Here is a 27,185-nt window from a genome sequence, read left to right on the forward strand (position 1 = left end):
CTTGTACATATGAGGCAGTATTATAGTAGTTATATTCCTGTACACAGGGGGCAGTATTATAATAGTTATATTCCTGTACATAGGGAGCAGTATTATAGTAGTTATATTCTTGTACATAGGGGGCAGTATTATAGTAGTTATATTCTTGTACATAGGGGGCAGTATTATAGTAGCTATATTCTTGTACATAGGGGGCAGTATTATAGTAGTTATATTCCTGTACATAGGGGGCAGTATTATAGTAGTTATATTCTTGTACATAGGGGGCAGTATTATATTAGTTATATTCTTGTACATAGGGGCAGTATTATAGTAGTTATATTCTTGTACATTTGGGGCAGTATTATAGTAGTTATATTCTTGTACATAGGGGACAGTATTATAGTAGTTATATTCTTGTACATAGGAGGCAGTATTATAGTAGTTATATTCCTGTACATAGGGGGCAGTAATATAGTAGTTATACTCCTGTACATAGGGGGCGGTATTATAGTAGTTATATCCCTGTACATAGGAGGCAGTATTATAGTAGCTATATTCTTGTACATAGGGGGCAGTATTATAGTAGTTATATTCCTGTACATAGGGGACAGTATTATAGTAGTTATATTCTTGTACATAGGGGGCAGTATTATAGTAGTTATATTCTTGTACATAGGGGGCAGTATTATAGTAGTTATATTCTTGTACATAGGGGCAGTATTATAGTAGTTATATTCTTGTACATTTGGGGCAGTATTATAGTAGTTATATTCTTATACATAGGGGTAGTATTATAGTAGTTATATTCTTGTACATAGGGGGCAGTATTATAGTAGTTATATTCCTGTACATAGGGGGCAGTATTATAGTAGTTATATTCCTGTACATAGGGGGAGTATTATAGTAGTTATATTCCTGTACATAGGGGGAGTATTATAGTAGTTATATTCCTGTACATAGGGGGAGTATTATAGTAGTTATATTCCTGTACATAGGGGGAGTATTATAGTAGTTATATTCCTGTACATAGGGGGAGTATTATAGTAGTTATATTCCTGTACATAGGGGGAGTATTATAGTAGATATATTCCTGTACATAGGGGGAGTATTATAGTAGTTATATTCTTGTACATAGGGGGCAGTATTATAGTAGTTATATTCCTGTACATAGGGGCAGAATTATAGTAGTTATATTCCTGTACATAGGGGGCAGTATTATAGTAGTTATATTCCTGTACATAGGGGGCAGTATTATAGTAGTTATATTCCTGTACATAGGGAGCAGTATTATAGTAGTTATATTCTTGTACATAGGGGCAGAATTATAGTAGTTATATTCCTGTACATAGGGGGCAGTATTATAGTAGTTATATTCCTGTACATAGGGGGCAGTATTATAGTAGTTATATTCCTGTACATAGGGAGCAGTATTATAGTAGTTATATTCTTGTACATAGGGGGCAGTATTATAGTAGTTATATTCCTGTACATAGGGGGCAGTATTATAGTAGTTATATTCTTGTACATAGGGGGCAGTATTATAGTAGTTATATTCTTGTACATAGGGGGCAGTATTATAGTAATTATATTCCTGTACACAGGGGGCAGTATTATAGTAGTTATATTCCTGTACATAGGGGGCAGTATTATAGTAGTTATATTCCTGTACATAGGGGGCAGTATTATAGTAGTTATATTCTTGTACATTGGAGGCAGTATTGGGTATTATAGTAGTACATGCATGGGGTGCAGCATGGCCAGTTTGGCTGATGTTGTAGCCCCCAGTCCTCCATGTTGGGGGCTCTGTGCACAGCACTTGTGACCTGTTATCAGACACCTGCAGAAGGTTTTGCACAAGCACTTGAAGCCTCTGTGTTTCCATATGAGCAGATGTTCTCGGTTAGGTCCAGATCTTGTTGTTCCAGATGTTGCAGCTGCCGGCAGCTTGTCTGGTCTCCTCCGCGCCCCCTCCACATGGAGTTCTGTGCAGTAGATTCTGGGGGGGTCTCTAGGGGACGCTACATAACACTTGTAAAGATGAACTTCTGATGCAGCTACTAGATGTTATCCTGTCCAGGGAGTGACTACAGCTGACCCCATCACGATGGGGGAACTCAACTATTATAAGTTATTACAGACTTGAGATGATGGGGGTTGTAAATCCTAGCAGTGTGACAATGGTGACTACCCTGTGTCTCTGAAGGCGGCTGCTTAGGTCACAGGTGAGCGTGTGATGTCATCCAGGTCATGTAGTAACAGCACATATAGGTCAGACCATGATTGGATAATGATGTCATAGTCGGGTCATGATGTTATAGCGGAGCTTGGTCTATGAAGCAGAGTAGTCTGTGATTGGCTGGTGATGAACTTTGACATCACACAATTTTTGAAGTGGTTTCATCAGCTATTGGATGATGATGGGACAATATGACTGATGATGTCATAACAGGGTCATACAGTACAAAGGTTGATGATGTCATAGTGCAGTGATGACTCTAGTGAGGCGTTACAGTCTCTGTTGCAGGGCGGTCCCTGATTGGCTGGTGATACAAAGGTTCTGTGATGTCACACAATCTATAGAATGATGGGAAAGTAAATGTAGTGAGGTCACACATCATACATATATATATATATATATACATATATACATGTATAGCAGGTCAGTGGGTGATGTCACGCCAGTTATTGGACGATGATGTGACAACGTGAGGTCATGCTGCCTGGTTATGTTGATGATGATGTCACAAGAGGACTGACTAGGTCTGTGAGTAGCTGATGATGTCACAGTATATATATGACCTGTGCTGCCCCCCTGTTCGGGACCAGTATAGCCTGCGGCAGCATGATCTCTAGGATGACATTTGGCTGTGGACCCCCTTCTAAATCTTCCATCTATCGGTATATTCTAGGCTCTCCACCATCACGTCCCAACTGGAGAGTCTCTCGTATGGCAGTAGGGCCTTGATATTGTAACCTCCGCGTCTATCTATCGTCTTTGTATCCATCCAATATGGCTGATATCTCTTTCTATATGCTGTAGACGCCTCCTCTCTCTGCCCCATCGTTACGACCCCGTTACTGTGTTGTTGAGTAGACGGTGAACTCCTGGCCTCTTCATGTTATCCTAGCCTCACGCTGGTACTCAGCCCTCAATTGGCATGAAATGATATTGGCAGATACAGGCAAGCAAATTTCGACATCTCTTCTCTCCCCTTTTTGATGTGGATTTCAAATAGGTTTTTAGGGTTTTCCAAAATCCACTTTATCTGCCACACCCTTCACCGTGAAAGAATGCAAACCCATGATTTAGCGATTCATCCTGCGTGTCTGGTGTGCATTATATCCAGAGATATTCTAAAGCCCAAACTATTTCTGGGCATCAAGAGGCTGGCCCTGAAGAGTGGAGAGCAGGAATGTGGTTGACTCGTTCAAAGAGATCACCTCGGTGTGTGTTGAACACCATCTTCTCGCAGTAGAACATTCTCGATGGCTTGAGGAATGTTCGTAGACGATTTCCTGTCTGGTTTTCCATGTTCTTGCTGACTTTTACTTAAAGGTTGGGTTCTGTAGACAGTGAAATTCTTGGATAGATTACATTTGTAAATATTAAAGAACCTTGTGGACACCGTGTGGTGAACCCTTGGAGAAACATCTCAGTTCTTTGTTGGGCAACTCATGAGATATGGTCAATGAATGAGATATGGTCAATGAATGAGATATGGTCAATGAATGATAAGATTTTCATATCTGGGAAGGTCTGGGAAGGTCTCCAAATCAGATCTTATCCAATCTCCAATCCAACATCCAATCCCTTATCAACATCTACAAGTTTGGAAGTAGTTTCATCTTTGATGATGGTTGGGGCATCTTAAGATTTTGGTAAGATGCAGGTGTCAACTAGATCATTGAAGATTATATTCTTTATCATGAAACATTTATGGATCTTTGTCTAACTTTTACTTATCCTAACAACGACAGTAGTCTCTAGAGTCCAGGTCCAAGTTAGAAAGCAGGTTCATATATGGCAGTGGTGGCGAACCTATGGCACGGGTGCCAGAGGTGGCACTCTGAGCCCTCTCTGTGGGCACCCAGGCCATCACCCAGCACATAGGTCATCATTCAGGACTCCTCCTCCTGCAGTCACAGGCACCCCAGAACGTGCCATGTTCAGCACTATTTTAAAGTGACTTGAAGAGTAAGGGAGGAGCAAGGAGGAGTGGGCAGAGCTGGATTATCATTGAAGCCCCTTTTCAGGGCCTGCTATTCATCCTGTTAAGGGGACCTTAGAGGGAAGCTACACTAATACCGTATTTTCCGGACTATAAGGCGCACTTAAAAGCCTTGGATTTCCTTGGAAATCCAAAGTGAGCCTTATAGTCCGGTGCGCCCTATGTATGGCGCTGGGCAGCGGACCATACTTACATAGGTCCCCGCTACCGGAGACCGGAGAGAGCAGATCTCCAGCGGGAACTGCAGACCACGCGGCACGAACAACTTCTGCCGCGTGGTCTGCAGTTCCCGCTGGAGATCTGCTGTCTCCGGTAGCGGGGACCTATGTAAGTATGGTCCGCTGCCCTCCTCCACCTCCCCCTCACCTTCCCCACTCACCTTCCCCGCGTCGCCACGTCTCTTCTCCGCGTCGCGTCCCGTTGGGTCTCCGCTCCGCCCCCGGACCTCCGCCGCGCCCCACGGACCCCGCGCCTTATAGTCCGATGCGCCTTATATATGGAATTATTACATATATAAGGCGCATCGGACTAATGCGCCTTATAGTCCGGTGCGCCTTATAGGCCGAAAAATACGGTAATCCAAATTTCTCCGTGATTCTACTGTATTGGTGTCTTCAGGGCTCCAATACGTCCAAATCTGTGACACAGCAGGGAGCAATAAGTTACTTTAAATAGGCATTTGGCACTTTGTGAAAAATATGTGGCTTTTGGTTGTAGTTCGGGCACTCAGTCTCTATAAGGTTCGCCATCACTGATATATGGTGTCGGTTTAGAAGTACCAACCAATTAAATCAAGTGTAAGATCGATATGGGTGAGAAAATGTCATGTAAGGGTCGCAGAACCTCAACCGGGATGCAGGGGAACATGAGTAAGATCAGAAGTGCCTACTTGATTGATAAGGTTAGGAGTATCTTGAGATTGGGTATCCACTAGATTATCAATGATCATATTCTATGTCACGGAACATTGGTAGAACTTTACTGAACTATTAGTTGACAACTCAACAACTAAAACAGTCTATATTCAATGTCCCTAAGATGTAAAACAGGTTGTTATAAGGTCTTCAGCCAACCCAACCAATCATATTGAGTGTAAGATTGATATGGTGCAGAAGACCAAGTATTCTCGGCATAGGATATTGAGAAAGTATAAAGGGGATCATTATTGGGATCATTCATACTACAAAATATTGGTTGGCATCAACATCTTCCGCAGAAGTCTACAATCCAATACTCAAAGATCTAAAGATGCCATGGACCTTGTCCTAAACCCTCCGTCCACCTACACTCTCCATTTGAGCAAATCAGTTTTCTCTTATGTATCTTGACTGTCAGGAGACCATAGAAATCTCATGACATGAAGTTGTCCTAGATACCAAGGGGAACGCATTTTGGCCTAGAAATATTGGACAACTCTTTCCTTTTTCGGAAGCATAGAAAAAATAAGGGCCTGGCAATGATAAATGAATTTTGATATGGAGTATGGGTACCGAGACATTAAATAGTCTTCTGACAATGTTTGGCTTAATTGTGGCCTTCAAACTAAAGACAAGTTGTCAATACAAGAGGAAAATATTCGAAAAATAAAGGAATGTAAAGAATGCAGGTAGATTGTGTCCACCAGCAGCACCCACCAGGACAGGGCGAGATTGGGGTACCCAAAGAATATGAGTATCCCTTTGGAGGATCATCTGGACCTGTGGTTAATTTCTTGGGGCATTGGTCTAGAAGTTGCAAAACCTATTGGGATCTTCTAGACCGCTGATGGATAAATGACAGATTCATGGGAGACCAAATAGCACACTCCCGCAAAGCATCATGGTCCTAGTTTCTTCATGGATGCTGATTGTATCCATGTATGAATATGTGTAGCGTGAAATTGCGGTTCAGCCCCTCTGGAACGCGTACCCCTCACTTGTCTGCTAGCCCGATACACTTGTTGTAAGATCTAATAGGGAGATTACGGCCTATTTTCGCCGGCGCACCACTGTCTGCCGTCTGCCTTAGAAGGACATATTTTTGAAACAAAAACTCTCCTTGGCTTTGACCCCAATGCGTCTTCTCCAGTGTAGTCACAGAATACATACTTTCACAAATTCATTTATGTGTGTAGTGGTTTCCTAAGATGCGAGCCTACGTCTTGCAGGAGGGAGACCATTCCTATCTCCACGGGGTGCAGCAACTTTTGGGCTATGTTGAATCACTTCAAAGTAGCCGCGTCTTGTCTCGGGCTCTGAAGATTAGAGACGCAATGAACATGGATTTACTGACGCTTCATTTGCTTGGAACCTAAGAATCTTCTTTTCATTCCCTGACACATTAGAAGGTAAGAAGGTTCATCGCCCCGAGAGCAAAGAAGGTCACTTCACCGTATTTAACCCTTCCCTCTTGGGATATACACAAGCAGATCTGGAGGGGTAGCTGCCCCTTTATTCCCAGACTTAAAAGAAGTCTTGGGGTGAGAGCAGGGACCACGTTCTATTGCTAGGCCACTATTCTGGTTCCCTGGTCCCATGCGTGGCTGATAAATTTTTGTGGGTTCTCTAAGCCGAACCCTAGTGTGGCTGATATTTTTGAGTCATCCCTATGTGGGACATGGACACCAAGAGCAGTGAAGAACCATAGCAGGATTTGGGGCAACAGTAGTCTTCAGAGATGCCAAGCTCCAAAGAGAACATGGGCCCAAGATGAGCCTAGGTTGTCCCACCGGTCTACTAGTCACCATCTAAGGGACATCCTATAAACTGCACCATATTATCCTACCAATACGGCGGCACTCAGATGAAAGGTCTGCGGGGCCTGGGAGACAAGTTTCCCTTCGTAGTAGATGCTTGGGTCTGGACTGGGCCTCCCTGAGGAACATGTGTCCCTCGTATGGCAGTAATATGACACTATGGGGGCACAGTATGTGGGTACTATTGGTGATATGAAACTATGGGGCACAGTATGTGGGTACTATTGGTGATATGACACTATGGGGGCACAGTATGTGGGTACTATTGGTGATATGACACTATGGGGCACAGTATGTGGGTACTATTGGTGATATGACACTACAGGGCACAGTATGTGGGTACTATTGGTGATATGACACTATGGGGAGCACAGTATGTGGATACTATTGGTGACATGACACTATGGGGGCACAGTATGTGGGTACTATTGGTGATATGACACTATGGGGGGCGCAGTATGTGGGTACTATTGGTGATATGACACTATGGGGGCACAGTATGTGGGTACTATTGGTGATATGACACTATCGGGGGGCGCAGTATGTGGGTACTATTGGTGATATGACACTATGGGGCACAGTATGTGGGTACTATTGGTGATATGACACTATGGGACACAGTATGTGGGTACTATTGATGATATGACACTATGGGGCACAGCATGTGGGTACTATTGGTGATATGACACTATGGGGCACAGTATGTGGGTACTATTGGTGATATGACACTATGGGGCACAGCATGTGGGTACTATTGGTGATATGACACTATGGGGCACAGTATGTGGGTACTATTGGTGATATGACACTACAGGGCACAGTATGTGGGTACTATTGGTGATGTGACACTATGGGGCACAGTATGTAGGTACTATTGGTGATATGACACTATGGGGCACAGGATGTGGGTACTATTGGTGATATGACACTATGGGGCACAGTATGTGGGTACTATTGGTGATATGACACTATGGGGCACAGGATGTGGGTACTATTGTTGATATGACACTATAGGGGTACAGTATTTGGGTACTATTGGTGATATGACACTATGAGGAACAGTATGTGGGTACTATTGGTGATATGACACTATGGGGCACAGTATGTGGGTACTATTGGTGATATGACACTATGGGGCACAGTATGTGGGTACTATTGGTGATATTACACTATGGGGCACAGTATGTGGGTACTATTGGTGATATGACACTATGGGGCACAGTATGTGGGTACTATTGGTGATATGACACTATGGGGCACAGTATGTGGGTACTATTGGTGATATTACACTATGGGGGGCACAGTATGTGGGTACTATTGGTGATATTACACTATGGGGGGCACAGTATGTGGGTACTACTGGTGATATGACACTATGGGGCACAGTATGTGGTTACTATTGGTGATATGACACTATGGGGCACAGTATGTGGGTACTATTGGTGATATGACACTATGTTGCACAGTATGTGGGTACTATTGGTGATATTACACTATGGGGGGCACAGTATGTGGGTACTATTGGTGATATGACACTATGGGGGGCACAGTATGTGGGTACTATTGGTGATATGACACTATGGGGCACAGTATGTGGGTACTATTGGTGATATGACACTATGGGAGCACAGTATGTGGGTACTATTGGTGATATGACACTACAGGGCACAGTATGTGGGCACTATTGGTGATATGACACTATGGGGGGCACAGTATGTGGGTACTATTGGTGATATGACACTATGTTGCACAGTATGTGGGTACTATTGGTGATATTACACTATGGGGGGCACAGTATGTGGGTACTATTGGTGATATGACACTATGGGGGGCACAGTATGTGGGTACTATTGGTGATATGACACTATGGGGCACAGTATGTGGGTACTATTGGTGATATGACACTATGGGAGCACAGTATGTGGGTACTATTGGTGATATGACACTACAGGGCACAGTATGTGGGCACTATTGGTGATGTGACACTACGGGGCACAGTATGTGGGTACTAGTGTTGATATAACACTATGGGGGCACAGTATGTGGGTACTATTGGTGATATGACACTACGGGGCACAGTATGTGGGTACTATTGGTGATATGACACTACGGGGCACAGTATGTGGGTACTAGTGTTGATATGACACTATGGGGGCACAGTATGTGGGTACTATTGGTGATATGACACTAAGGGGCACAGTATGTGGGTACTATTGGTGATATGACACTATGGGGCACAGTATGTGGGTACTATTGGTGATATTACACTATGGGGGGCACGGTATGTGGGTACTATTGTTGATATGACACTATGGGGGCACAGTATGTGGGTACTATTGGTGATATGACACTATGGGACACAGTGGGGGTCATTTACTAAGGGCCCGATTCGCGTTTTCCCGACGTGTTACCCGAATATTTCCGATTTGCGCCGCTTGTACAAGAATTGCCCCGGGTTTTTGGCGCACGCGATCGGATTGTGGCGCATCGGGGCCGGCATGCGCGCGACAGAAATCGGGGGGGCGTGGCCGAACGAAAACCCGACGTATTCGGAAAAACCGCCGCATTTAAAAACCGAAAATGTGTCGCTTGGGGAGCGCTCACCTTCACCTTCTATGGGATGGTGCATTCCGGGGCGTTAAGATTATTTTCGGCGCTGCAGCGCCACCTGGTGGACGGCGGAGGAACTACCATCTTAAATCCCAGCCGGACCCGAATCCTGTGCAGAGAACGCGCCGCTGGATCGCGAATGGGCCGGGTAAGTAAATGTGCCCCAGTATGTGGGTACTATTGGTGATATGACACTATGGGGGGCACGGTATGTGAGTACTAGTGTTGATATGACACTATGGGGGCACAGTATGTGGGTACTATTGGTGATATGACACTACGGGGCACAGTATGTGGGTACTAGTGTTGATATGACACTATGGGGCACATTATGTGGGTACTATTGGTGATATGACAGTATGGGGCACAGTATGTGGGTACTATTGGTGATATGACACTACAGGGCACAGTATGCGGGTACTATTGGTGATATGACACTATGGGGCACAGTATGTGGGTACTATTGGTGATATTACACTATGGGGGGCACAGTATGTGGGTACTATTGGTGATATGACACTACAGGGCACAGTATGCGGGTACTATTGGTGATATGACACTATGGGGCACAGTATGTGGGTACTATTGGTGATATTACACTATGGGGGGCACAGTATGTGGGTACTATTGGTGATATTACACTATGGGGGGCACAGTATGTGGGTACTATTGGTGATATCACACTATGGGGGGCACAGTATGTGGGTACTATTGGTGATATGACACTATGGGGGCACAGTATGTGGGTACTATTGGTGATATGACACTATGAGGCACAGTATGTGGGTACTATTGGTGATATTACACTATGGGGGGCACAGTATGTGGGTACTATTGGTGATATGACACTATGGGGGGCACAGTATGTGGGTACTATTGGTGATATGACACTATGGGGGCACAGTATGTGGGTACTATTGGTGATATTACACTATGGGGCACAGTATGTGGGTACTATTGGTGATATGACACTATGGGGGGCACAGTATGTGGGTACTATTGGTGATGTCACACTATGGGGCACAGTATGTGGGTACTATTGGTGATATGACACTATGGGGGGCACAGTATGTGGGTACTATTGGTGATATGACACTATGGGGCACAGTATGTGGGTACTTTTGGTGATATTACACTATGAGGCACAGTATGTGGGTACTATTGGTGATATTACACTATGGGGGCACAGTATGTGGGTACTATTGGTGATATTACACTATGGGGGCAGAGTATGTGGGTACTATTGGTGATATTACACTATGGGGGCACAGTATGTGGGTACTATTGGTGATATTACACTATGGGGGCACAGTATGTGGGTACTATTGGTGATATTACACTATGGGGGCAGAGTATGTGGGTACTATTGGTGATATTACACTATGGGGCACAGTATGTGGGTACTATTGGTGATATGACACTACGGGGCACAGTATGTGGGTACTATTGGTGATATTACACTATGGGGGCACAGTATGTGGGTACTATTGGGCACCGTTTGGCTCCATCGGGAGGGATGTGCTGGGATTCCTGAGAATTACGTCCTGCATAACGTGGACATAACCGGTCAGAACATTATACAGTGACCCGATGTTTCTGAGGAAATTCTCTGGCAGTTTCCTAATTTTGAAACGACTTCAATCCCGGGATGAGGGATCGGGTGTCCTGGGAATCCGTCCTCACTGATTACACAATGGTGTCTCTGGGCAGCACAACAAAGCTCCCGCCATATCTCCCATCCGCCATTGTGAAGCCCACACGCCATAAATATGTGACCCCCCACCCTCCGGACTGACCCAGGATTCTGGGGAAATTACAGTATTATAACATTTCTGAGGAACTCGAGAACCCTGGGCAGGGGCATCGCTAGGAGATCCAGGGCCTGTGTCCCGGATCAGCCGGACACCCTTCTCGTTGTCCGGGCATCTCCCTATCCCCCTTACTATCTGTGTCCTCAGGATGTAGATCGCGGTAAGTTCTGTCGTGGAAGATGTCATCTCGAGAGCAGGAGATGCCATGACACTCCGGGAGGAGACGTGGAGATGCTGGGCCTCATGGCAGACAGTCCATCGATGTGCGCGGGAGAGGACCTTCTCCCTGGTTGTGTCTACACTACATGGCGGTACGTGGTGCCGGCTGCCGGGGCTCCCCCATACTGTAAGGTTTGAGGTTTGGGCTCTGGTGTCAGGTCTGTTATATAACAGAACATTCCTGTGAAATCGTCTTACGATCTGTTTTCGGGTGTTTGGAGAACGGGGCGTGTGGTGGATGACACGCTGGGGTCTGATGTTTGGGTTGGGGGCTCTCCATTTCATTTCTAAGTATCTATAAATAAGTGCGGGTGAGACGGCCGTTGAGTCACAGGCGCTGAACCGCCATCTCCTGCTGAATACACTGATGCCGGGTACAGGGGCGTCTTATACTACAGAGAAGACGCTATGGGGGCACTATTACTACTGTATGTTCTCTGTGTAGAACGTTTTATATGTTCCCTCTGTAGGAGGTCACGTATGTTCTCCCTGATGGAGGTCGTGTATGTTCTCCCTGATGGAGGTCAAGTATGTTCTCGTGATGGAGGTCATGTATGTTCTCCCTGATGGAGGTCACGTATGTTCTCGTGATGGAGGTCGTGTATGTTCTCCCTGTGGGAGGTTATGTTTGTTCTCCCTGATGGAGGTCACGTATGTTCTCGTGATGGAGGTCATGTATGTTCTCCCGGATGGAGGTCACGTATGTTCTCGTGATGGAGGTCATGTATGTTCTCCCTGATGGAGGTCACGTATGTTCTCGTGATGGAGGCCATGTATGTTCTCCCGGATGGAGGTCACGTATGTTCTCGTGATGGAGGTCATGTATGTTCTCCCTGATGGAAGTCACACTACCGCTGCTGACCCACAACCACCACAGAAACCGCTGCCAAGCCACGGCCTCCACAGAAACCACCACTGCTGCCGAACTGAAACCACCACTGCTGCCGAACTGAAACCACCATTGCTGCTGACCCACAGAAACCACAGAAACCACCACCGCTGCCGGCCCACGGCCACCACAGAAGTCATCACCGCTGCCGACCCAAAACCACCGCAGAAAACCACCACCACTGCCGACCCACGGCCACCACAGAAACCGCCGCAGACCCAAAACCACCGCAGAAAACCACCGCCGCCGCCGACCCACGGCCACCACAGAAACCACCACCACTGCCGCCCCACAGCCACCGCAAAAACCACTACCGCTGCCAGCCCACGGCCACCACAGCAACCACTGGTTTTCGTTCTGTCACACATTATTTGGACAATTTTTTGTTTGTAGGCTCAGCCGAATCCCCGGTGTGTTCTCACCTCCTAAAGACTTTTCAATTTTTCATGGGGAGTTTTGGGGTCCCGCTCTCATCCGAAAAGATGGAGGACCAGTGCACAGTGATATATTTCCTGGGCATCGAGCTTGATTCTGAGGCAATAATGTTTTGGATGCCTAGGGATAAGCTTGAGAGGCTCTTGGGATGGGTAGATGATTTTTGCTCTGCCAAGAAGGTGACACTGTGCCAGATGCATTTCATATTGGGCTTGTTAGTCTTCGCGTGCAGGGTTATGCACATGGGCAGGGTTTTTTGCGGCGTTTGTCTTTGGCCACAAGGGGTGTTCTTCGGACTGAGCACCGGATCCACATCTCTGCCCCGCTCCGGGCAGATTTGCGGGTATGGCACCAGTTTTTGTTGACTAACAATGGTATGATGTGTTGGCAGGACCCAGAGGTGCCTAGCGCCGAGCTGTTGCTGTTCACGGATGAGGCTGGTTCTTTTGGTTTTAGCGCCATTTTAGGTATGGACTGGTGTGCGGAGCCCTGGCCGCCAGATTGGTCGGCATCCGGCGTTGTACGGAACTTGACTTTGCTTGAGCTTTTCCCTGTAGTGGTGGCGGTGGAGTTGTGGGGCTCCTCCTTTGTGAACCGGCGTATTTGCTTTTGGACAGATAATACAAACTGACGTCTTCTTCTCCCCCAGTTCTGGTGCTATGGTGGCATCTGGTCCTCCGGTGCCTGGAGTGGAATATCACGTTTAGAGCTCAGAATGTCCCCGGCATTGATAATGTTCTGGCAGACCCCTTGTTTCGACAAAATTTTCAGGTTTTCCGGCAGCGGTTCCCATCAGCGGCGTTGGAGGGCTGTTGGTGCCCTTCCCTTGTGTGGACCCTGATGTGGATCCACGACTGATGGCGATGGTGCGCTCTTCTGTGGCTCCAGCGACTTGGAAGCAGTATTGTAAGGCGTGGTGGGCTTGGTTGGCTGGGGATAGCATGTTTGGAGGGATCATTTAGAGAGGATTTGGGTTACTCATCGAGGATCAGAGAGGATTTGGGTTACTCTGGTGGGTTTGAGGGAAACGGGAGTGTCCGGCTCCGTGGCCCAGAGTCGCTTAGCTGGGGTGGCATTCTTTTTACAGCCGATGTAATGAAATCCTTTATTATTAGACAAGCTTTGAAGGGTTGGCGACGGGAGTCCCGCCGGCCAGTATCGTTCACATTGTTATGAAACTTAATTAGAGGATGTTCCATAGTTTGCGTCTCTCCCCTTGAGTCTTTGCTTTTTTCTGTGGCCTTTAGCTTGGCCTTTTTGGAGCTTTTCAGATTGGGGAACTAGTTCCTCCTTCGTGGCGTTGGGCCCAGGTGTAGTTCGCCATGGGGTTCGCCGCTCCAAGACTGACAGGTATGGCCGGGGCTCGTGGATCCGATTAGTTTCTGTGGAGGGTCCTGCTTGCCCTGACAATACTTACATGACATTACTTATCCTGTACTGATCCTGAGTTACATCCTGTATTATACTCCAGAGCTGCACTCACTATTCTGCTGCTGGTACATACATGACATTACTTATCCTGTACTGGTTTATAGCCTCAGAGCTGCACTCCCCCAGCATTTCCTTCTTGATGGTTGTATTGTACACGTCTCGGGGGATGCTGGGTGTATCACCAGTACTATAGCTCCCCTGCTGGATATTTCTGTGTATTACTTGTCATTCTGGTGAGCTGCAGTGTGAGGTCAGAGGAGGAATGACTGGATCCTATGATGTTATTGTAATATTCCTGATGAGGAGGTGGAGGTTCAGATTTCTAATTTAATGACAGGAGGTGAGGACTGAGGGGTCAGACGGAGCGGACACTTATTTGTGTCACTGTACTACACCCGGGTATCCGGCATATCCTGTACTACTGCTTATTATATGACGGATCTCACCCTTTATATACTGTAGATTAATTGGATGACTGTTGTGATAGACACTGGTGGTCAATGTGAGAATAACACTCCAACATCATAACGTATGGGGAATCCGGACCACTGATCTACATCAAATGGACACCACTGGACTCCATGGACTGGAAGCTGAACTCCTCGACTCCACTGGTCTCCAAAGATTAGAGACTAAACCAATGGACACCAGGGCCATGACACTATAACACTGGTCTCCAAAGATGTGACACCAAGTCAACGTGGACATTATGGACCAGTTACCAAACCACTGCACACCACAGCCTGGACACTAAACCACTGGTCTGCAAGGATTAGACATCAATTCCATCGACCACCATGGCCTGGACACTGAGCTACTATTCTCCATGGACACTAAACCATTAGTGGATGATTGGTGGATTGGTCTTCATGGACTGGATACCAAACCATTGGAGATCACTGAGACTCTTAAAAACTGGTCTTGATGGATTGGACTGTAAACCATAGGACATCTTGGCCTGGACACTAAACCACTTGTCTTCATTTATTGGATACCAAACCACTTGTCTTCATGGACTGTGCCACTGGTTTCCAAAGGGTTTGAGAATGACTGAAGCCTTGGAACTAATCCAGTGACCACCATGTCTGTGCACCAAAACCCTACTTGAGGTATCTACGCACCAGGTCTCTGGACCATAAATTGAGACTTGGGCACTGAACCACTGATCACCGAGCAGCATATTTCCTGGATGAACCCTGCGTCATGTTGGGTTTTTATAAAGAAGCAGTGTCGGGTATCCCGACCGTCCTACCATGGTCTGAGGAAAGGAATAATTACAAGTACTGATCAGCCAGAATCAACCAGTCCCGGCTTCTGTTTTACGTCAACCTTAAAATGACGCATCAGAACGTAAATCGCGTCTGGAATTAATGTTCATAACTTCAAACACAAACCTCAGTTACTGGAATTGCCTCTCGGCTGACACACACTCCCTGTCCGTGTCTTCTTCTGCCGCTTAGAAAATTCTCTGGTCCAAAATATCCAGAACATCTTGAGCCCTTTCATGCAATATATCGTTACCACCTATCCCATCCATAAGGTGGATCACTACTGTGATCATTTAAACAATGTGGAAGCAAGGAGTTCGCCCGGTCACCTCTTCTCTGGATGACGTTCCATGGCTATGAGTCATATGATCACCACTGATTATGGACCAACCAACTTGAAGCTTCGGGGCTTTAGTGTTCTTGGGAGAGACCTTGGGTCCATCTTGGTGGAGGTTGAAAAGAGCTAAACTAACCACAAACATCATATTAATCCAACTACATACCCTTATGGTGGGCTATAGAGATGAACTGGGATCCAGCAGAAGTTTTGATCTGGTGGATCCACTGTTTGAGGTCCATGTCTGGCAGCTAATGGGTTACAGCGTATTGTAAGAAATATTCAGAGCATGCAGCTGTGTAAATGGAAATAAAATGAATATCTCATGCACTTGTTCCATTTATACAAGTTGCATACCTCAGAGTGTCTGCTCCGGCCCCTGCACCTGGTACTAGCGCTTTAATGTGACAACATGTGGGTGACAAGAAGCAGATATTACAACGCTGATAGTCGCCTGCACATGGAATCAGAGGGGTTTAGATGGAGATGGAGCCATTGTCCAAGATTATCCACACACCAGGAACCTGTGACATCAGGAATCTGTGACATAAACTTCAAGACCCCATCAAGACCCCATGACATCAACTTCTGGATTTGTCAGGAACACGTGACATCTCCGATATCCTTCACAATCAGGAGCGATGTCACACATCATAATCATTATAATTCAGCCTATCCATTCACAAGGTCCATGCCTGTGCCGGGTGTGCACGAGGTCCGTGCCTGAGCTGGGTGTACAGGAGGTCCATGCCTGAGCCGGGTGTACAGGAGGTCCATGCCTGAGCTGGGTGTACAGGAGGTCCGTGCCTGAGCTGGGTGTACAGGAGGTCCATGCCTGAGCCGGGTGTACACGAGGTCCGTGCCTGAGCTGGGTGTACAGGAGGTCCATGCCTGAGCCGGGTGTACAGGAGGTCCATGCCTGGGCCGGGTGTACAGGAGGTCCATGCCTGGGCCGGGTGTGCACGAGGTCCATGCCGGGGCCGGGTGTATAGGAGGTCCATGCCGGGGCCTGATGTCCAGGAGGTCCATGCCTGGGCCAGGTGCACAGGAGGTCCATGCCTGGGCCGGGTGTACAGGAGGTCCATGCCTGGGCCGGGTGTGCACGAGGTCCATGCCTGGGCCGGGTGTGCACGCGGTCCATGCCGGGGCCGGGTGTATAGGAGGTCCATGCCGGGGCCTGATGTCCAGGAGGTCCATGCCTGGGCCAGGTGCACAGGAGGTCCATGCCTGAGCCGGGTGTACAGGGGGTCCATGCCGGGGCCGGGTGTACAGGAGGTTCATGCCGGGGCCGGGTGTACAGGAGGTTCATGCCGGGGCCGGGTGTACAGGAGGTCCATGCCGGGGCCGGGTGTACAGGAGGTCCATGCCGGGGCCGGGTGTACAGGAGGTCCATGCCGGGGCCGGGTGTATAGGAGGTCCATGCCGGGGCCGGGTGTACAGGATGTCCATGCCGGGGCCGGGTGTACAGGAGGTCCATGCCGGGGCCGGGTGTAGAGGAGGTCCATGCCGGGGCCGGGTGTACAGGAGGTCCATGCCGGGGCCGGGTGTACAGGAGGTCCATGCCGGGGCCGGGTGTACAGGAGGTCCATGCCGGGGCCGGGTGTACAGGAGGTCCATGCCAGGGCCGGGTGTACACGAGGTCCATGCCGGGGCCGGGTGTATAGGAGGTCCATGCCGGGGCCGGGTGTACACGAGGTCCATGCCGGGGCCGGGTGTACACGAGGTCCATGCCGGGGCCGGGTGTACAGGAGGTCCATGCCGGGGCCGGCTGTACAGGAGGTCCATGCCGGGGCCGGGTGTACAGGAGGTCCATGCCGGGGCCGGGTGTACAGGAGGTCCATGCCGGGGCCGGGTATACAGGAGGTCCATGCCGGGGCCGGGTGTACACGAGGTCCATGCCGGGGCCGGGTGTATAGGAGGTTCATGCCGGGGCCGGGCTGAGCTGCCATAGTCTGGAGACCACACTGTAGCAGTGAGGGCAGAGAGAACTTACCACAGGTCTGACTTATTACTGTCTGCAGGTGACAGCTGCTCCATTTATCCGTGACTGATGCTGCTCTTCAGAGGACAGGACCACCGCCAGGTGATGGCCCCTCCGGGGGTCTGGTCTATGTCTGGTGCCCCCGCTACCTGCCTAAACATTTGTGTTCCCTGTGACTGACCATTAATCCCGGGCAGGATGTGACATCCGGGGCCCCGCAGACATCACAGGACGCACTCACTGAGCTGTTTTCATTACCCAAAATAATTTAGGGCTCTGCCAGTGCTAGTGGGAGGTCAGACGCCCGATGCATCCCACCCCCTCCCAAACCCTAATGTCAGGTTTATAAGCATCTAATGGAGTGCGAGGTCACGATAGATAGATAGATAGATAGATAGATAGATAGGAGATAGATAGATAGATAAGAGATAGATAGATATGAGATAGATAGGAGATAGATAGATAGGAGATAGATAGATAGATAGATAGGAGATAGGAGATAGAGAGATAGATAGATAGGAGATAGATAGATAGATAGATAGATAGATAGATAGATAGATAGATAGATAGATAGATAGATAGGAGATAGATAGATAGGAGATAGATAGATAGATAGATAGATAGATAGGAGATAGATAGATAGGAGATAGATAGATAGATAGGAGATAGATAGATAAATAGGAGATAGATAGGAGATAGATAGATAGATAGATAGATAGATAGATAGATAGATAGATAGATAGGAGATAGATACATAGATACATAGATAGATAGATAGATAGATAGATAGATAGATAGATAGATAGATAGGAGATAGATAGATAGATAGGAGATAGATAGATAGATAGATAGATAGATAGATAGATAGGAGATAGATAGATAGATAGATAGATAGATAGGAAATAGATAGATATGAGATAGATAGATAGATAGATAGATAGATAGATAGATAGGAGATAGATAGATAGATAGATAGATAGATAGATAGATAGATAGATAGATTGGAGATAGTATATATGTGTGTCACGGGTGGTCCCGCGCCCTCACCTTCTCCATATTGCCCAATTCCTTATAAGCCTGCCTCTTCCTGTTACCCTTGCCGGATCTTTGTGCCTCATAGCCTTAGAGAAAGCTTACTAGCGATTACTCCTGCGTTCCTGTGTATTCCTGCGTTCCTGTGTATTCCTGCGTTCCCGTGTATTCCTGTGTGTTCCCGCTCCTGTGTCCTGTGTTACCTGAGTTCCTCCGTGTTGCTGTGTTCCATGTGTCTGTGTTCCCGTTCCCACCTGCCTGGACCTCCTGTTGCTGACCCCGGACTTGGACTTGACGTTGCATCTCTGCCGCCTGCCCTGACCCTGTGCCTGGACCTGTCTACGAGATTGTCATCCGCTAAGGTACCTCGGCCTCGGCTGCCACCGCGGGCTGGTCACACCTGGGAACGACCTAGTGGTATCCTGCCGCAGCAAGTCCAACCCGCTTTGCGGCGGGCTCTGGTGAATACCAGGTGCCGCTAGGCTCCGGTTCCGGGTGTTGGTTAGTTACATCTCCCGCGGTGGTCCAGAGGATCCACTGATCCTAACAGTAAGATCCGGCCATGGATCCCGCCGAGGCTTCTTCTCCCAGTCAGCCTGATCTCGCCACCATCGTGATCCACCAGTCCCGGCAGATTGCTGCACAACGGAATCAACTGGAGCAAGTCACCGCCATGCTGCAACAGCTGCTAACAACCCAGCATCAGCAACAGTCTCCTGAGGTGGCCGCTGCGACTCCTGCTACCCTGGATTATTTTCCTGCTGCTGAACCCAGGCTACGTCTCTCTTTGCCCGGCAAGTATGACGGGGATCCCAAGATGTGCAGGGGCTTCATCACCCAGTGCTCCCTGCACATAGAACTTATGCCGTCGCAATTTTCCACAGAGCGGTCCAAGGTGGCATTTGTCCTCAGCCTCCTTTCCGGGAAGGCCCTGGCCTGGGCTACTCCTATTTGGGACAGGGATGACCCGGTTGTCGCTACCCTCTCAGAATTTCTGGCAGAGTTCCGGTCAGTCTTCGAGGAACCGGCCCGAGCTTCCTCTGCGGAGTCTGCATTATTGAACCTGCAACTCATCTGTGGGAGAGTACGCAGTTCAGTTCCGCACCCTGGCTTCTGAACTTGCCTGGAACGATGCGGCCCTCATTGCTACCTTCAAGAAAGGACTTTCTGCGCAGGTCAAGGACGTGCTGGCAGCACGGGACCTGCCGTCAACTCTGAGTGGTCTAATCACCCTGGCCACTCGAATTAATGTGCGGTTTAAGGAGCGTGCTGAGGAACTACGCTCCGAGTACCCCCAAGGCCGTGTTAGATGTCTTCCTCGCCTGGCACCTGTATTCCAAAAGCCGCTTCAGCCCCCGGCTGAATCTTCTGCTGATGAACCTATGCAGGTGGACCGAGTCCGGCTTTCTCTACAAGAGCGTTCCAGGCGACGTCAGGAGAACCTGTGCATGTATTGTGCCAGCCCAGGGCACTTCGTCGGGGCTTGTCCTGTCCGCCCCCAACGTCCGGGAAACGCCAGCACCTAGGCTTCTCAGGAGAAGCGTCCCTAGGTGAGAATAAAGCTTCTCCACGCTTGACTCTCCCCGTACTCCTCAGCGTTGGCACTGGCACCCAGATCCAAGTTTCCGCCTTCCTGGATTCGGGCTCTACAGCGAACTTTATGGATGCTGCCCTGGTCTCCCAGCATCACTTCCCGGTGGTTCGTCTCAGGAAGCCATTGTCCATTGCCTCGGTCAGTGGCCAAATTCTCTCCGTGCCCATCCGGTTTCGCACAGAACCCCTGCTCCTGCAAGTTGGAGCATTACATAGAGAAAGACTGTCCTTTTTTGTGCTGCCCCAGTGCACTTCCACTCTCCTGCTGGGCCTCCCCTGGTTGCAACATCATGCCCCTGTTCTGGACTGGTCTTCTGGGGAGATTCTCCGCTGGGGTCCGAATTGTTCATCACACTGTATGAAGGTTCTACATCCGCTTCCTGTTGGGACTTCTACCTTGTCTCCTAAGCCTTTGGGGGGGCTTCCCGCTCCATACCAGGACTTCGCGGATGTGTTCTCCAAGAAACAAGCTGAGACCCTTCCTCCACATCATCCCTACGATTGCCCCATCGACCTGCTGCCTGGATCTTCTCCTCCTCGGGGTCGGGTGTACCCGCTCTCGGTACCTGAAACAGCCGCCATGTCCGAGTATGTCCAGGAGAATCTGCAAAGAGGCTTCATTCGCAAATCCACCTCTCCGGCAGGCGCCGGCTTCTTTTTTGTCACCAAGAAAGATGGCTCTCTCCGCCCCTGTATTGACTATCGCGGTCTTAACAAAGTCACCGTTAAGAATCGCTATCCTCTGCCGTTGATCACTGAGCTGTTTGATCGCCTACGGGGTGCGAGAGTCTTTACCAAGTTGGATCTTCGTGGGGCCTACAATCTTATCCGCATCAGGAGGGGCGACGAGTGGAAGACCGCCTTTAACACCCGTGATGGGCATTTTGAATATTTAGTTATGCCTTTCGCACCAGCCGTTTTCCAAGAGTTTGTCAACGATATCTTCAGGGACTTATTGTACAGCTGTGTTGTGGTTTACCTGGATGACATCCTCATGTATTCTGCTGACCTCGAGTCCCACCATTCCCATGTACGGCAAGTGCTCAGCCGCCTCAGGGCCAACCATCTCTACGCCAAACTGGAGAAGTGCCTGTTTCATCAAAGAAGCCTTCCATTCCTCGGCTACATTATTTCCAATAAAGGCTTGCAAATGGATCCTGACAAGTTATCTGCGGTCCTTCAGTGGCCACGCCCAGTGGGACTACGGGCTATTCAAAGATTCCTGGGCTTCGCAAGTTATTATAGACAATTCATTCCTCACTTCTCGACTCTGGTAGCTCCTATGGTGGCGCTAACGAAGAAAGATGTCAATTCTCGTTCCTGGCCCCCAGCGGCTGAGGAGGCCTTCACGAGACTAAAGTCTGCTTTTTCTTCTGCATCTGTCCTTACCAGACCTGATACCGAGAAGCCATTTTTTGTGGAGGTTGATGCCTCCTCCGTAGGAGCTGGAGCGGTCCTTACTCAGAAGGGGCCTAGGGGCCGAACTCTATCCTGCGGCTTCTTCTCCAAAACTTTCTCCCCCGCAGAGAAGAATTATTCTATTGGAGATCGTGAGCTTCTGGCCATCAAGCTTGCCTTGGAGGAGTGGCGTCATCTGTTGGAGGGGGCCAGATTTCCAGTCAGCATCTACACTGACCACAAGAACCTCCAATACCTACAGTCGGCTCAGCGGTTGAACCCGCGTCAAGCCCGGTGGTCTCTCTTCTTTTCCCGTTTCGACTTCCAAATCCATTTTCGCCCTACCGAGAAAAACATCAAGGCTGACGCCTTGTCCCGTGCTTCGGATGTTATGGGGGAGGACTGTGCCCCGAGATACATCGTTCCTCCTGAGAGACTTGTGCTGGCAGCGCCGGTGGACCTCCGGCAATTACCTCCCGGCAAGACTTATGTGCGACCTGGACTTCGAAAGAGGATCCTGACCTGGGGACATTCTTCTCGTGTGGCTAGGCACCCTGAGGTGCATCGCTCTGTGGCCCTATTTTCCCGATTCTATTGGTGGCCTGATTTGGTCAAGGACGTTCGGGATTTTGTGCGGTCCTGTACCTCTTGTGCTCGTAATAAGCCCTCACGACAAAAACCAGCTGGTCTTCTGTTGCCGTTACCCGTGCCTACCTGTCTGTGGTCTCACGTGGCTATGGACTTTATTACAGATCTTCCACCATCATCTGGCAATACCGTTATCTGGGTGGTAACAGACCGTTTTTCCAAAATGTCTCATTTTGTTCCTCTGCCAGGCCTGCCGTCTGCTCCACACCTTGCCAGCCAGTTCTTCACCCACATCTTTCGTCTACATGGACTTCCGTTGCACATCGTCTCGGACCGAGGGATCCAGTTTGTCTCCCGCTTCTGGCGAGCCCTGTGTAATCAACTGCAGATAAAACTGGACTTCTCTTCTGCGTACCATCCTCAGTCTAATGGACAGGTTGAAAGAGTTAACCAGACTTTGGGCTGTTACCTGCGTCACTTTGTCTCTGCCCGTCAGGATAACTGGTCCACTTTGCTACCTTGGGCAGAGTTTTCATATAACTCCCTGGATTCGGAGTCTGCTGGTGCATCACCTTTCTTTGTTCTATATGGAAGACATCCACGTCCACCCCTACCTCTCTCCGTGTCTGCTGATGTTCCTGCTGTGGAAGAGTTGGTAACGGACCTTAAAGCTATTTGGGAACAGACTCGTCAGTCCCTGCTTCAGGCCTCTGCCCGCACCAAGACTCAGGCCGATAAAAAACGCAGGTCTCCTCCCATCTTCTCTCCAGGGGATAAAGTGTGGCTGTCTTCAAAATATGTCCGGTTGAAGATTCCCAGCTACAAGCTTGGCCCTCGCTATCTGGGTCCATTTGAGGTGCTGAAGCGTATTAACCCTGTGGCCTATAAGCTGCGCCTTCCTCCCACCATGCGCATCCCGAACTCCTTTCATGTCTCCCTGCTCAAGCCTGTCATCTTGAATCGCTTCTCCCAGCAAGATCCTCCTCCTACTCCAGTGGCGGACTCTACCAACACCTATGAGGTAAAAGAGATCTTGGACATGAAGACGGTGAGGGGGAAGCGGTTCTTCTTGGTTGACTGGAGGGGGTTCGGGCCTGAAGAAAGGTCGTGGGAGCCAGAGGACAACATATTGGATCGTAGTCTTCTGCAGAGGTTCCTCCAGCCTAGGAGGAGGGGGAGGCCGAAGGGGGGGGGTACTGTCACGGGTTTCCACATCTGTTTTACAATAGTTTCGATCAGTTATTGAGAGATTGTTTTTAGGACCTGATCCTCGGTGCCGATCAATGCATTAAAAATGTTCATTTCATAAATTTTCTTTTAAAAACCAAACAAAATAAGCGGAAAAAAAAATTACGAACCTTCTAATTTTGTGCGATACATTAATAAAATGTGTTACATTGTGCGAAAATTCCCTCCTTAGATTTTTCCAAATCCTTTCGTGGGATAAGCCGTCGCCTCCGTATTCCCAATAAACACTGGGAAAATACAACAGTAATAACAGGGAGGGAAAGAGCCGGCATTTTCAGGGTTAAAGGCTTCTCCGACCTGCCCAGTACCGGCCCAGTAACCCCGGAGCTCCTGTGTGATGGAGGTGGGATGGACGGGAGGGGGGAGGGGAAACGGTCTACTCCACAGATTCCCAGACGAGAGGTCAAGACTCTTGTGGGAAAAAGCTGCAGATTTCCGAAGTCAAGTCGTTTCTGTCAGGGTGATAAAAATAGGGGAAACCGATAGTCCACGACCTACCGGGGGGGAGGGGCTTATTATATTTATACTCATTTGTATCATGTCACAGAAAACAGGAAGAAAAATGATCTAAGATCTAAAAATGATTATTTGTTTCAGAGTTATTTGTGATTATATGTATTCTACATGAGAGAAAGGGAGGCTATCCCCAGGTTATACCGGCTGTACATATATCATTATATACAGGAGATGCCCAGGTTATACCGGCTGTACATATATCATTATATACAGGAGATCCCCAGGTTATACCGGCTGTACATATATCATTATATACAGGAGATCCCCAGGATATACCGGCTGTACATATATCATTATATACAGGAGATCCCCAGGTTATACCGGCTGTACATATATCATTATATACAGGAGATCCCCAGGTTATACCGGCTGTACATATATCATTATATACAGGAGATCCCCAGGTTATACCGGCTGTACATATATCATTATATACAGGAGATCCCAAGGTTATACCGGCTGTACATATATCATTATATACAGGGGATCCCCAGGTTATACCGGCTGTACATATATCATTATATACAGGAGATCCCCAGGTTATACCGGCTGTACATATATCATTATATACAGGAGATCCCCAGGTTATACCGGCTGTACATATACCATTATATACAGGAGATCCCCAGGTTATACCGGCTGTACATATATCATTATATACAGGAGATCCCCAGGTTATACCGGCTGTACATATATCATTATATACAGGAGATCCCCAGGTTATACCGGCTGTACATATATCATTATATACAGGAGATCCCCAGGTTATACCAGCTGTACATGTATCATTATATACAGGAGATCCCCAGGTTATACCGGCTGTACATATATCACTAAATACAGGAGATCCCCAGGTTATACCGGCTGTACATATATCATTATATACAGGAGATCCCCAGGTTATACCGGCTGTACATATATCATTATATACAGGAGATCCCCAGGTTATACCGGCTGTACATATATCATTATATACAGGAGATCCCCAGGTTATACCGGCTGTACATATACCATTATATACAGGAGATCCCCAGGTTATACCGGCTGTACATATATCATTATATACAGGAGATCCCCAGGTTATACCGGCTGTACATATATCATTATATACAGGAGATCCCCGGGTTATACCGGCTGTACATATATCATTATATACAGGAGATCCCCAGGTTATACCGGCTGTACATATATCACTATATACAGGAGATCCCCAGGTTATACCGGCTGTACATATATCATTATATACAGGAGATCCCCAGGTTATACCGGCTGTACATATATCATTATATACAGGTGATCCCCAGGTTATACCGGCTGTACATATATCATTATATACAGGAGATCTCCAGGTTATACCGGCTGTACATATATCATTATATACAGGAGACCCCCAGGTTATACCGGCTGTACATATATCATTATATACAGGAGATCCCCAGGTTATACCGGCTGTACATATATCATTATATACAGGAGATCCCCAGGTTATACCGGCTGTACATATATCATTATATACAGGAGATCTCCAGGTTATACCGGCTGTACATATATCATTATATACAGGAGATCTCCAGGTTATACCGGCTGTACATATATCATTATATACAGGAGATCTCCAGGTTATACCGGCTGTACATATATCATTATATACAGGAGATCCCCAGGATATACCAGCTGTACATATATCATTATATACAGGAGATCCCGAGGTTATACCGGCTGTACATATATCATTATATACAGGAGATCCCCAGGTTATACCAGCTGTACATATATCATTATATACAGGAGATCTCCAGGTTATACCAGCTGTACATATATCATTATATACAGGAGATCCCCAGGTTATACCGGCTGTACATATATCATTATATACAGGAGATCCCCAGGTTATACCGGCTGTACATATATCATTATATACAGGAGATCCTCAGGTTATACCAGCTGTACATATATCATTATATACAGGAGATCCCCAGGTTATACCGGCTGTACATATATCATTATATACAGGAGATCCCCAGGTTATACCGGCTGTACATATATCATTATATACAGGAGATCCCCAGGTTATACCGGCTGTACATATATCATTATATACAGGAGATCCCCAGGTTATACCGGCTGTACATATATCATTATATACAGGAGATCCCCAGGTTATACCGGCTGTACATATATCATTATATACAGGAGATCCCCAGGTTATACCGGCTGTACATATATCATTATATACAGGAGATCCCCAGGTTATACCGGCTGTACATATATCATCATATACAGGAGACCCCCAGGTTATACCGGCTGTACACATATCATTATATACAGGAGATCCCCAGGTTATACCGGCTGTACATATATCATTATATACAGGAGATCCCCAGGTTATACAGGCTATACATATATCATTATATACAGGAGATCCCCAGGTTATACCGGCTGTATATATATCATTATATACAGGAGATCCCCAGGTTATACCGGCTGTACATATATCATTATATACAGGAGATCCCCAGGTTATACCGGCTGTACATATATCATTATATACAGGAGATCCCCAGGTTATACCGGCTGTACATATATCATTATATACAGGAGATCCCCAGGTTATACCGGCTGTACACGTATCATTATATACAGGAGATCCCCAGGTTATACCGGCTGTACATATATCATTATATACAGGAGATCCCCAGGTTATACCGGCTGTACATATATCATTATATACAGGAGATCCCCAGGTTATAGCGGCTGTACATATATCACTATATACAGGAGATCCCCAGGTTATACCGGCTGTACATATATCATTATATACAGGAGATCCCCAGGTTATACCGGCTGTACATATATCATTATATACAGGAGATCCCCAGGTTAT

Source organism: Engystomops pustulosus, chromosome 6 (assembly GCF_040894005.1).
Source record: "Engystomops pustulosus chromosome 6, aEngPut4.maternal, whole genome shotgun sequence".
NCBI lineage: Eukaryota > Metazoa > Chordata > Amphibia > Anura > Leptodactylidae > Engystomops > Engystomops pustulosus.